This window comes from Opisthocomus hoazin, chromosome 9, assembly GCF_030867145.1.
Source record: "Opisthocomus hoazin isolate bOpiHoa1 chromosome 9, bOpiHoa1.hap1, whole genome shotgun sequence".
NCBI lineage: Eukaryota > Metazoa > Chordata > Aves > Opisthocomiformes > Opisthocomidae > Opisthocomus > Opisthocomus hoazin.
The window spans coordinates 16146058-16158122 of record NC_134422.1 but is presented as its reverse complement, the minus strand read 5'-3'; positions in this window follow the sequence as shown (position 1 = coordinate 16158122).

The following is a 12065-nucleotide window of genomic DNA, read 5'->3' as shown; positions in this document are numbered from 1 at the left end:
CCGTGTTCCTACATAAACTACTCTAGTAGACTTGCAGATTTTGAGAGTCGAATTTACACAAAGAACACATGGCAATTGGTGGTCAAAAGGAGATGGCATGTGGGAGAAAATACACGGTCACTTGTAAGCTGCAATCTGCTGAAACCCAAAGTGTTCTTTTGAGTTTGTCTTTTCTCTGATCTCTGCTTATTCCAGCAGAACGTGTTTTTGTCGGAAGGTGTTTTGTGCCTCGAATAAAACGTACAGCTTTGTACAAAGAGTTCTCTATTTTGAATGGTTATCAACCATTTGTGAAGTCATTGTGGAGACTGCAGAAACAGAAATGTGAAGATTACAGCGTTTAAGGGCAGGCTTTTCTCTGACTGGAGAGGTCGTAGTAACTATCTCTTTTCCTTGTAAAACTTGCATATTGCCAATAGAAGAATTTGGGGCCGGCCTCTAGCAGATAGCAGAGATAGGACAATATTTACATCCCTGGACTTAAAGCTGCTGATGACCTTGTTCATGAACTGTTACTTTTAGGTAAAGAATTTGGGCTTAAATTCGAAGCATTTTCCTTTGTATGGGTCCTCTTTGCTTCATTTATTCTATTATAGTCGAACTGAATATCGCTACAGAAACAGAACCACGCTGTGTGTGACACTATAAACACACAATAAGCTACACTTCCCATGCTGAAGAAGCAAGTAGGCCAAATAGATGAGAGGACAAAGAGGAGTAAAGAAAAATCAGCCCTTTTGTAAGTGCTGGGAACCTGAAGCTCAGAGCTTGTTCAAGGTCACTCAGGAGCTGTGCACAAGAGATGAGATTTAACCAGGCTTTCTGAATCTAAGGCCAGCACTGAATCACTAAAATATCTCTTCATCCAGAAGTTTGCAGTCACTTGACTTTTGTGGTAATGCCTGACACTTGACTTCAGTGTTTCATCTTTGATAAGGCCACACGGGCTTCACTTAAGATGAAAAGATCTAAAAAAAAAAAAAAAAAGTAGTTGAGTTTGTTGTGAAGGTTCCTCTATGGTATCTGAAAAGACCTCTGTCAACTCACTTTCACTGAATTTGTACCAGAAATTATCTGAGTAAAACTTTACTGTAAGTATAGAGCCTTAATTGATTAATATGATCAGTGGTTGCTTGCACTGCTAGTTGAGACAAGGGAAGCATCTTGTCTTTTCAACATGAATAGCTTAGGGAAATACATGCCAACGCAAACCAGAAATGTTTCTACACTTTTTCTGGATTTATTTGTTTGTGGTAGAAATCAGTTGGCTTTATGCCAGTACTTGGCATGCGATAATTCTGGAGAATCAGTTTGGAGAGCATGGGGCTTTGCAGATGTTAAGAGAAAATGGATTCATCTGACCTGAAGGTTTGGGCTGTTATTGTTGTAACTAGTTTTACCACCAGTAGGGTCTGATGTTTTTCAGAGAATCTGAGGATTCGCTTCTTGGGGCTTGATCTGTGGCATATGCCATCACAGTTTTTAGAGGGGCACTTTCTTTTCATGATCTTAATGTCTTTCTCGTGTGCCTCCCAGTCCTTTAGGAGAGGTAAAGGAGATGGCGAGAGGAAGCAGAAATAGGACTGCGCCTACAAGACGTAGAACCTTTGCAAGGTATTGCTACTGGGTAAAGTTACTGGAAGAGGCCACCTTGTGGAAGGCCATAACACAGCTGCACACTTCCGCAAACCACTGGCTCATGAGGTGAGGGATTGTTGTTTTTGGGACTGATTATTAGCTATTACTGACTGGGACGAGGGGGAAAGAGCCCCTTTTTTGAGACTTCTGTCAGTATAGCTTCATGGGCTGACATACAAAGTGCTTAAGTTGTAGCATGTGACCTAATGGAAGCAAACAGCTTTGCAATTTCAGTATTTGCAAGTATATCTCCTTTTCTCTATTTCTCTCCCTTCCCATCTCTTAAACTAAGCTGTCAATTCCCCAATAACTACTGGCAATTTGTTTATTTATAGTAAGTTTCAGAGTGACAACTCGTCATAATATGAGCAATGACTCTCCAGGCTTCTAGTTTGTTCCTTGTTTTTCTAACAGTGCTTGCCTCTGCTTCTGCTCTATACAGTTGCTCTTGCTGCTGCTGTCTGGTTTTTATTTAGAAAATCATACTAATTATTATTAATATTAATATTATTTTAACTGTTGTCCCAGTTTCCACTGAAACTCTGGAATAGAATTAATTTTCTTCCCAGTAGCTGCTGTGTTTTGGGTTTAGCAAGAGAAGAACATTGATAATACACTGAAGGTTTTAGTTGTTGCTAAGAAATCAAGGACTTTTTTCAGTTTCCCACGTTCTGCTAATGAGCAGGTGTGTAAGAGCTGGGAGGGAGCACAGCTAGGCAACTAACTTGAGCTAGCCAGTGGCAATATTCCATACCATAGAAGTCATGCTCAGTACAGAAGTGGAGATGGTTGGGGGGCAGGAACTCGTTGAGTTCCCTGAAACTCGCGAGTTCCATGATTGCTGCTCAGGGACTGGCTGCACAATCGATCTTTGGGCAGTGAGAAAAATTGTATTGTGTATCGCTTGGTTTGCATATTCATTATTATCATTATTATTTGTTCTCTGGTTGCCTCATTGAGCCGTTTTTATCTCAACCCATGAATTTTACTTTTTGTCCATTGTCCTCCCCATCCCACTGGGGGGAGAGGAGTGAGCGAGCAGCTGTCTGGTTCCAGTAGCCAGCTGCTGGGTTAAACCACAACAACTGTGTACTCAAAGTCACTTCCCTGTTTCTATAGAAAGAAGGGGAAAGGTTGGGACAAGCATCTATAAGCAAAGAATAGCTGCTGTGTACCAAGAATAACATTAAAAAGGAAGTCAAGAGCAGGTCCTGTGAACAGTCAGCTCCTGCCAGGGTTCATACGTACCCATCTTAGGGGCAAAGCCACAACGTGAGGGCAGGATTTGGACTGACACTGACAATCTGGAATGTGGAGTGCTTGAGTGTGTTTCAAGGTTGGGGGGGGGGTGGTTGTGGTGTTTCATGTAGGTCTTATTTTCCCGTGGAATTGTTCTTGTGTTATATCATTTGGACACATCGTGTGTGTGTGTTACTGGTGGTCAGGGTTTGGCTTGAACAGGCAAAAGCCAGAGAAGGCAAACAGTTTATAGGACAACATATTAACAGGTGGGTTAAAGAATGAATTGCAATGTTTGTTTTCTTTTTTAAAGTAGAAATGTAAAACACACATAACTATAATGGAATTAGTGCTAGACTGTTTTCAGAACCTAAGAAAATAGAAACATGTGGCACAAAACATATTAGTAATGTTGGTGTATGTTTCTCTACCTAAAAAGAATGATTAAAAAGAGAATCTTTGTTAAAAAAATCTTATGCAAAACATATAAAATAATTTTTTTAAACGTGTTTGAAGTCATCAGGTAGAAAAAAGGGACCTGGTTTTTACTTGAGAGGAAATATGTCAAATGAACTGTGAGTAAGCTAGGTGATTTTTCTGTTTGGGGAGGCAGAGACAAGTTGTTTTTAAAGTACCTAAATGAGGGTTGAGTGGTTATATGACATCTAATAAATCAAAGGAGTGACAGCCTGTCTCCGGAGTGATTTCTTGCAGTCACCCTGCTTGGGAACCTGGTTGGGGGGTGGAAAATTTCATCGAGTCTCTCTCTGCCTTGCATAGTAGCAAAGTATTACAGCAGAACCCAGAGAGAAACAGCCCAGTAATGTGGCAGAGCCTCACAAAAAGAGAAATCAAATGAAAGATGTGCTCATTCAAGGAATCTGATGGGTAATGGGAAATGATGCCTCATCACTGTGTAGAGAGGACCAGGATCTGTTGTTCTGAAAACAACCTATGTTAACACAGCTTGTAGATCAGCATGCTCTCAATGAAAGGAGTGGTGGGTACGTGGGTGTTAATGTCAGATTTATGTTAACATGTGCTGAGGAAATGGATACAAGGTAACACTGTTTGCATAGGGTAAACAGACTTCTGGCATGCTTGCGCCTTTGTTTATTCAAAATTGTGTACACAGACCTGTGAGTTTGCACTGTGTTGTACAAACCAGGGGGTAGTTCTCCTCTGTGGAGAAACCAACACATTTCAATAAAGCATCAGAAAGAGCTTAGAGCCGGTTTTCCCTGTTGCTTGGCTCAGGGAAAGGAACTGCCCTTTACAACAGCTTGTTTCTTTGGTCTGAATCTTGCTCACTTGCACGTCAACTTGTTCCTGCAGCAGTCTCTCTAACTCTGCCAGTTAAACTGTGCCTTCAGTGTAAACTGAATTCTTTGTGTGGAGGAGGGAGTGTGTAGGAAATCTTAGACACGACCAAAATAAAGGGCTTGTAAGAATCTGTTCTCAAGGAAAAAGGTGCACGTAAGGATGCTCAGGATGTTCCTTTATTTGTTGTGCCGTTAGATCTGAAAGGTGGTATGCAAATTTAGTCAGAAATAGTATTTGATCACAACTGGACTGATTTTAAATGCTTTTTGAAATCCTAATCTGTTCTCTCATCAGTGGCTGAAATTTTCATCAGCTGTAAGCTACAGCATATTTAATAAAAAGTTGGGAGAATTTACGTCTCTGAAGGTCTGATTTTTCCCTCCTGTGCTGTGCTACTACCTGTTTTATACCTTTAATATCCAGTTGTTGGTTTAGTGTAACTTTTACCTAGGGGAGCTGTTAGTGTGCTTGGTCTCTCACCCCTTAATGAAACATGGATTGTTTACAGCTGATGAAGCTCACAGCAGCCCATTTTAATTTGAGGTTAATTTTCCTGGGCCCAACCAAAACGTATAAACCATAAAGAGCACAAGTGGGGCCTGACTAGAGGCCTGAGGTTGTTTAGTCCTCAATTGTCTCTTCTGCCCTCATGTTGCTAGAAGTTATTTCTTTTCATAATGACCCAAGGATGTGACGTTCCCAGCAGGATGAGGCCATGGGGAAGCAGAGAGGTTTTGTCAGCCTTTGGCAGCTGCTGCTGCACCAGGTGTGATGGGCTGGAGCTTCAGGCTCTGAGAATGTACCCCACAGGCAGGGCACGCCAGCCTTCGTATACCAGTTCTCATTTTCCAAGCGTGCAAGATTATTTTCTCACATTCCCAGGTGTGGAGACGTCTCCATTTTGGGAACTGCTATGTTGCATCCGATCCTTTTGACCTGATTGGGGCCAGTTTCATTAAAGCAAAACCTTTCTCAATGAGAATGACACAGAACTGCTTCAGCAAAGAGCGTATTTCTCTCTGTCCCTCTCCTTGCCTGGAAGAGCAGGTTAGTTTTGCACAGTGAACTGTTAGAATGTATTTCCCCTTGGAAGGATCCATCTTCCAGTCCCAAAGGTGCGCAAGATATCTTTGTGGCAAGGAACTTCTACACAGATTCCTCTTTAGGTAAAAAAAATTGGGGGGGTGGAATCTTGCTTTTTGTTTCAGCTTCACTCCAGACACAACAGCATCTGCAACACTTATTTCTAGACTGCATGGTATTTGGTTTCTGCCCACAGTATGGAAGACTGAGTTTTTTCACTGCTTTTCCCAAACCCATCAGTATTAATAATCCAAATAATAAATCTGAAAAGGACTCCTCAACTCACTCCCTTACAAGAATAGCCTGTGTGTGTTGTGTTTTGGTTAATAAAATATTTCTGCTTTGTTTAATTCAGAAGCATTTATTTTTCCCTCCATCATTCATTTTACTGCATTAAGTTACTGGTTCTGTGGGGATTCAGTTGATTAATGACTAATTTCCATCTTATGCATGCTCAAGAGGAACCTGCTTTCACTGTAATTCCCTTCAAAATAATATAATCTTAAAAGAAGGGGGAGTTTAGGGGAGGAAAACTTTCATGTGAAAACAAAAACCTAGTAGAACTGCAATGGAAAAGTGGGATTTACTGTGTTTTAGTAGTGTCCTGCGTGTGAGCACTTCTCCTGAACTGGGTGCTTGTATTCATGCATCCCCTTTTGACTGCCCCAGCAGCTGAAGATGTTGCTGTCACCAACCAGTTGGTGTCATGACCCACCTGGAGGTTAAAACTCTTCTGGCTTAACTGGTTGTCTGAATTCCTGCCAGCTTATTTCAGATTCCTTCTTAGAGAGCTAGAAAAGGATGGGTAAACACAGAATCACGATCTCTACTCCCCTGAGAGGGAACATAAACAGGGACAGCAAGTGCATTGCTCCAGTCACGTTGCAGGTTGGTGGCAGAGTGAAAAATTGGTCACAAATCCTACTGTCTGCTTAGTTCTTCATATTTGCACTTTTGGTACACACATCCTACTCCTGGCCTGAGCTTTTCCAAAATGGCCCATCAATACTCCCAGAAATGCTAAATGCATCCTCTAAGACATCAAAAAACCAAGAAATGAGCAATCAGCTCTCAGCAATCACAGAATCATAGAATGGTAAGAGTTGGAAGGGGCCTTAAAGATCATCTGGTTCCAACCCCCCTGCCATGAGCAGGGACATCTTCTTCTAGACCAGGCTCCTCAGAGCTCCATCCGACTTCCAGGGAGGGGTCAGCCACAGCTTCTCTGGGCAACCTGTGTCAGTATTTCACCACCCTCATGGTGAAGAATTTCTTCCTAATATCTAATCTAAATCTGCCCTCTTTTAGTTTACAGCCACTCCCCCTTGTCCTGTCCCTATCCACCCTTGTGAAAAGTCCCTCTTCATCCTTCCTGTAGGCCGCTTCAGGTACTGGAAGGCTGCTCTAAGGTCACACCGGAGCCTTCTCTTCTCCAGGCTGAACAGCCCCAACTCCCTCAGCCTGTCCTCATAGGAGAGGTGCTCCAGCCCTCTGATCATTTTTGTGGCCCTCCTCTGGACGCACTCCAACACATCCATGTCCTTCCTATGTTGGGAGCTCCAGAGCTGGACGCAGTATTCCAGGTGGGGTCTTACGAGAATGGAGTAAAGGGGCAGAAACACCTCCCTCGACCTTCTGGCCACGCTTCTCTTGATGCAACCCAGGGTATGGTTGGCTTTCTGGGCTGCAAGTGCACAATGCCAGCTCATGTTGAGCTTCTCATCCAGCAGTACCCCCAAGTCCTTCTCCTCAGGGCTGCTCTCGAGCCACTCTCCACCCAGCCTGTACTTGTGTTTGGGATTGCCCCAACCCACGTACAGGACCTTGCACTTGGCCTTGTTGAACTTTATGCAGTTCACGGCAGCCCCACCTCTCCAGCCTGTCAAGGTCCTTCTAGATACCATCCCTTCCCTCCAGCATGTCAACCATACCACACAGCTTGGTGTTATTGGAAAACTTGCTGAGGGTGCACTCAGTCCCACTGTTCGTGTTGCTGACAAAGATATCAAACAGCACCGGGCCCAGTACCAACCCCTGAGGCACACCACTCCTCACTGTTCTCCACCTGGACATCGAGCCATTGACTGTAACTCTTTGAGTGGGTCTATCAAGCCAGTTCCTTATCTGATGAGTGGTCCATCTGTCAAATCCACATCCTTCCAATTTAGAGACAAGGACATCATGCAGGACAGTGTCAAATGCCTTGCACAAGTCCAGGTAGACGATGTCAGTTGCCTGCCCTTTGTCCACCAATGCTGAAACCCCATGATAGAAGGATACCAAGTTGGTCAGGCACGATTTGCTCTTAGTGAAGCCGTGTTGGCTGTCCCCAATCACCTCCTTGTTATCCATGTGCCTTAGCATGGTTTCGAGGAGGATCTGCTCCATCATACTGCCAGGCACAGAGGTGACACTGACTAGCCTGTAGTTCCCTGGGCCTTCCTTTTTTCCCTTTTTAAAAATGGGGGTGATGTTGCCCCTTCTGCAGTCGGTGAGGACCTCCCCAGACTGCCACGACCTCTAATATATGATGGAGAGTGGTTTGGCAACTTCATCTGGCAGTTCCCTCACGAACCACGGGTGCATCTCATCAGGCCCCATGGACTTGTGCACCTTCAGGTTCCTTAAGCAGTCTCGAACCTGGTGTTCTCCTGCAGTGGGCAGTTCTTCATTCTCCCAGTCCCTGCCTTTGCCTTCCGCAACTTGGGCGGTGTGGCTAGAGCACTTGCTGTTGAAGCCTGAGGCACAAAAGTCATTCAGCACCTCAGCTTTCTCCACATCTCGGGTAACCAGGTCCCCAGCTTCCTTCTGGAGAGGGCCCACATTTTCCCTAGTCTTCCTTCTATCACTGACATACCTGTAGCAGGCTTTCTTGTTCCCTTTGACATCTCTGGCCAGATTTAATTCTGTCAGGGCTTTAGCTTTCCTAACTTGCTCCCTGGCTACTCGGACGATTTCTCTGTATTCCTCCCAAGCTACCTGTCCTTGCTTCCATCCTCTGTAGGCCTCCTTTTTCTGCTTGACTTTGGCCAGGAGCTCCTTGTTCATCCATGTGGGCCTCCTGGCATTTCTGCCTGACTTCGTCTTGGTCGGGATACATCGCTCCTGAGCGTGGAGAAGGTGATCCTGTAATACTGACCAGCTTTCTTGGGCCCCTCTTCCCCCTAAGGCTTTATCCCATGGTATTCTACCAAGCAGGTCCCTGAAGAGGCCAAAGTCTGCTCTCCTGAAGTCCAGGATTGCGAGTTTGCTGCGCACCCGCCTTGCTGCCCTAAGGATCTTAAACTCCACCATTTCGTGGTCACTGCAGCCAAGGCTGCCCATGACTTTCACATTTCCCACCAGCCCTTCCTTGCTGGGGAGAACAAGGTCCAGCATCGCACCTCTCCTTGTGGGCTCCTCTGTCACTTAGAGAAGGAAGTTGTCCTCAACGCATTCCAGGAACCTCCTGGCTTGCGATTGCCCTGCTGTACTGTCCCTCCAACAGATGTTGGGGTGGTTGAAACTCCCCCATGAGGACCAGGGCTTTTGAACATGAGGCTTCTCCTATCTACCTATAGAGGGCCTCATCCACTCACTCGTCCTGGTCTGGTGGCCTGTAGCAGACTCCCACTGTAACGCCAGTCCCTGCCCTGCCTTTAATCTTGACCTATAAGCTCTCTGTGGGCTCCTCATCCATTCCCAGGTGGAGCTCCATGCACTCCAGCTGATCTTTGACATAGAGGGCAACACCTCCTCCTCGTCTCCCCTGCCTGTCTTTCCTACAGAGCCTATATGAAGACCTCCAAAACTCCGAGACTTGGAAGCGTGCAACACTTCTGAGTGCTTCTGTCTTTGCAGGGAGGAAGATGTGATCTTTGCAAATTAAGTGAACCTGGAAGTTTGTGGTATAATTTCATCAGGTCCTGATGTAACAGCTGATCGGTGAGGGAGAGCCAAGCCTTCTTCTGCAACATCACTACATTTCTTATACTTGTGATATTTTAAACATTTGTGTGATGTTAATGTACCTTTAATAATAACAAAGAATTCAACAAAATGCTGCAGGCACTTTGGTAACTGTTCTTTTTCAAGAAGTTAACAATTTAAATTAGTATGTCAGCAAGTAAATTGAAATACAGGCAGATATTGCAGACACCGGATCTGAATTTCATAGTTTCACACATCACAAGAGCCATAGGCATCTGGCAAAGGACACCAACAAACTGACCTTCTCCAGTTACTTCCTGATGATTCCTCTGAGGATGCCACAATCTTTTAATAGGTATTTCAATGCAATCGTAGATTCTTCTTTTTTTTTTTCTTGTCAGAGATGAACCAGAGGCAGAATTCCATTGCTAAATCAATTAGAAAGAAAACTACAGTGCTCTTGTAATGCTGTTTGCAGGAAGACAGATTTCCTGATAAATCAGTTCCTCTGACACGCTGTTAATGAGAAATTAAGAACTGCATTGTACTGTGTCTGGGTTTGACTGACTTAAATGTCTTCTCTTTCTTTGAGTTTAAAATATATTAGGGGGGGAGGAATAGCACTTCCTAGTGCGAAGTAACTGTGTAGACTTTTTGTTCTAATATGAGCATATATGTATCAGTCTAGACACAGATAGATTGCTAATATGCTGATAGGTCTTTCCTTCTCCAACTTCAAGGATGCATAAAAAAATATTCTGTAATTATTAGTAACTAAAGCACCTTGTGCAAATGTTATGAAGTAAACTTGTGAAGTAAGATGACAGAAACAAATATGTAGCATGTATGTAGTATGTCTTACCAACAAATCATAAGACAGAAGAGCTACAACATAAGGTCAGTCCCCAAATATAGCACGCCTGTTTTGGACTGTCATCTTCTCCTATCCTAGACTTTGACCATGTGTCTGTCAGGTGTTTATGTCAATGAAGTTTTAGTCAACTGTGTCGGGTGGGCTAATGTAAGAACGTGTAGGTTCTTGTCCTGCAAAGTATGAAATGCCTTGTGAGAGCTGTAGAGTGCCCAGTGTTGGCTGTGATGGGAAGTGAAAATGTTCAAATGCTGTATCTCTTTGCTTGTGAATGTAAAATATATGATTTTGCATCCAAATAGTTGTGTAATGCTGTTATTGGACCACATGAAGTGGAAAACAGTCTCAGCCACCGCGACAAAAAGTCATGCACTTGCCTTTCTTCTTTTACTGGGAAATTACCATCCATACTAGGACTGGAAAAGGAGAAGCACGATCTCTCAGCTGTCACAGCTCATAGTCATAGTGCAAATGTGCCTTCCCCAGCCCCAGACATAAAAAGCCATCTGAAGTGTAAGAGCTGAGAAGTCAGCACCAATTCCCTTTTGTGCTGCCTGGTCTGTGGAGGGTAAACTCCATGCATCAGATGAAACTTGCAGCTGGAGCTGAGAAGGTATTAAATTACAGCAGCAGAAATTTCTAGACGCTTTCCCTATCAGTGTACCAGGCATGTTTAATATTTTTTTTTTGGGGGGGTTTTTTTGTTGGTTGGTTGGTTGGTTTTGGGGTTTACTGCCAAGGGCAGTAAGCAGTTTGTGCTCTTCCTGGCTAGCTAGAATTTCTCTCAGCAGAAGACAGACTCCACACTGGGCTAGCTCCTGGTATTTATATGTCATAATTTTATGACAGCAGCTGAAATTTATTAGTTGTTTGTGGGCAGACAGGTCTCACAAGATAAATTTTCTTCTACAGATTTCTTATCCCCATGGGATTTCACAAAGGCAGTGCATATGAAAACACACACACAAAATATTCTATCTTTTATAAATCCTCTATTGGCTGTTTCATTAGAATGTGGATGGATAATCTGCATGTCTCTAGTGATATCTTCCGGCTTTGTGTTCAGAGTCTGTTGATCTCATGTTTTACTGGATGAATTGCTTGCTGTCATTCCTTCCTTTTCTTGTTACATCTCTTTGAAAAGATCTTTTCTGTGTTTGACACAGAGTAAAACTAGATTCTTTTTCAGTGAAGTAGGTATCAAAGGCATGGTTCTTAACACAGCAGGGTAGGTCAGTAGTTAAAGGCCTTCATGTTTTGCTAATGTAGATTAAAAGAGCTCTGCTGAAGCCAGCAGGACTAAATCAGTTTGTATCATGTGAGGATGTTGTCACTATATTTGAGGATGCAATGGATGCTTTTAAAATTTAAGTTTGTTGGATTTTTATTTTCCTGGTGACTATTTCATTTAGTGACACCTCATGTGCGGTTAATATTACGTTCATGGTGGACTAAACCATACCCTGTTACTACGCAGATCTGTGTGGACCTGACTTCATGGGAATGCCAAGCTTATGAATATTAAGCATTCTTTTGTTTCTATTTCTGAGGTAAAAGTTGGAGCTGAATTGCTCGATGAGTAGACTAATTTTTAAAGAAGTGCCAAACCATGGCCTACCAACACAAAGTAATTGACCAGTCAACACAAGCTGGAGCCTACCAGAAATTGTGTTCTTTACTTCACGGTTAATTTATATAAGCTCAAGATAGTCCGTCCAATTTTACTAATTAGTCACAAGGTGAAAACACTGGCAAGTGGGACACTACCTCCATATGAATTTCTGTAAGCCTCTAGTACTCATCTGTGGGCAGTGGTTTGTGAAGTAGTAAGGAGCTTCTGGCTGTGTCTTCGGTGGCTTGAGAGAAGATGCAAAGTCTTCTTTCCATAAAAAATGCTGTCAAAAATAGAAAAAGAAAATAAATGAAGAAAAATCATTTTAGGATGATATTTTCATCTAACTGGATCTATTAATTAAAGTGCTCTGAACAGATGTCTATATCA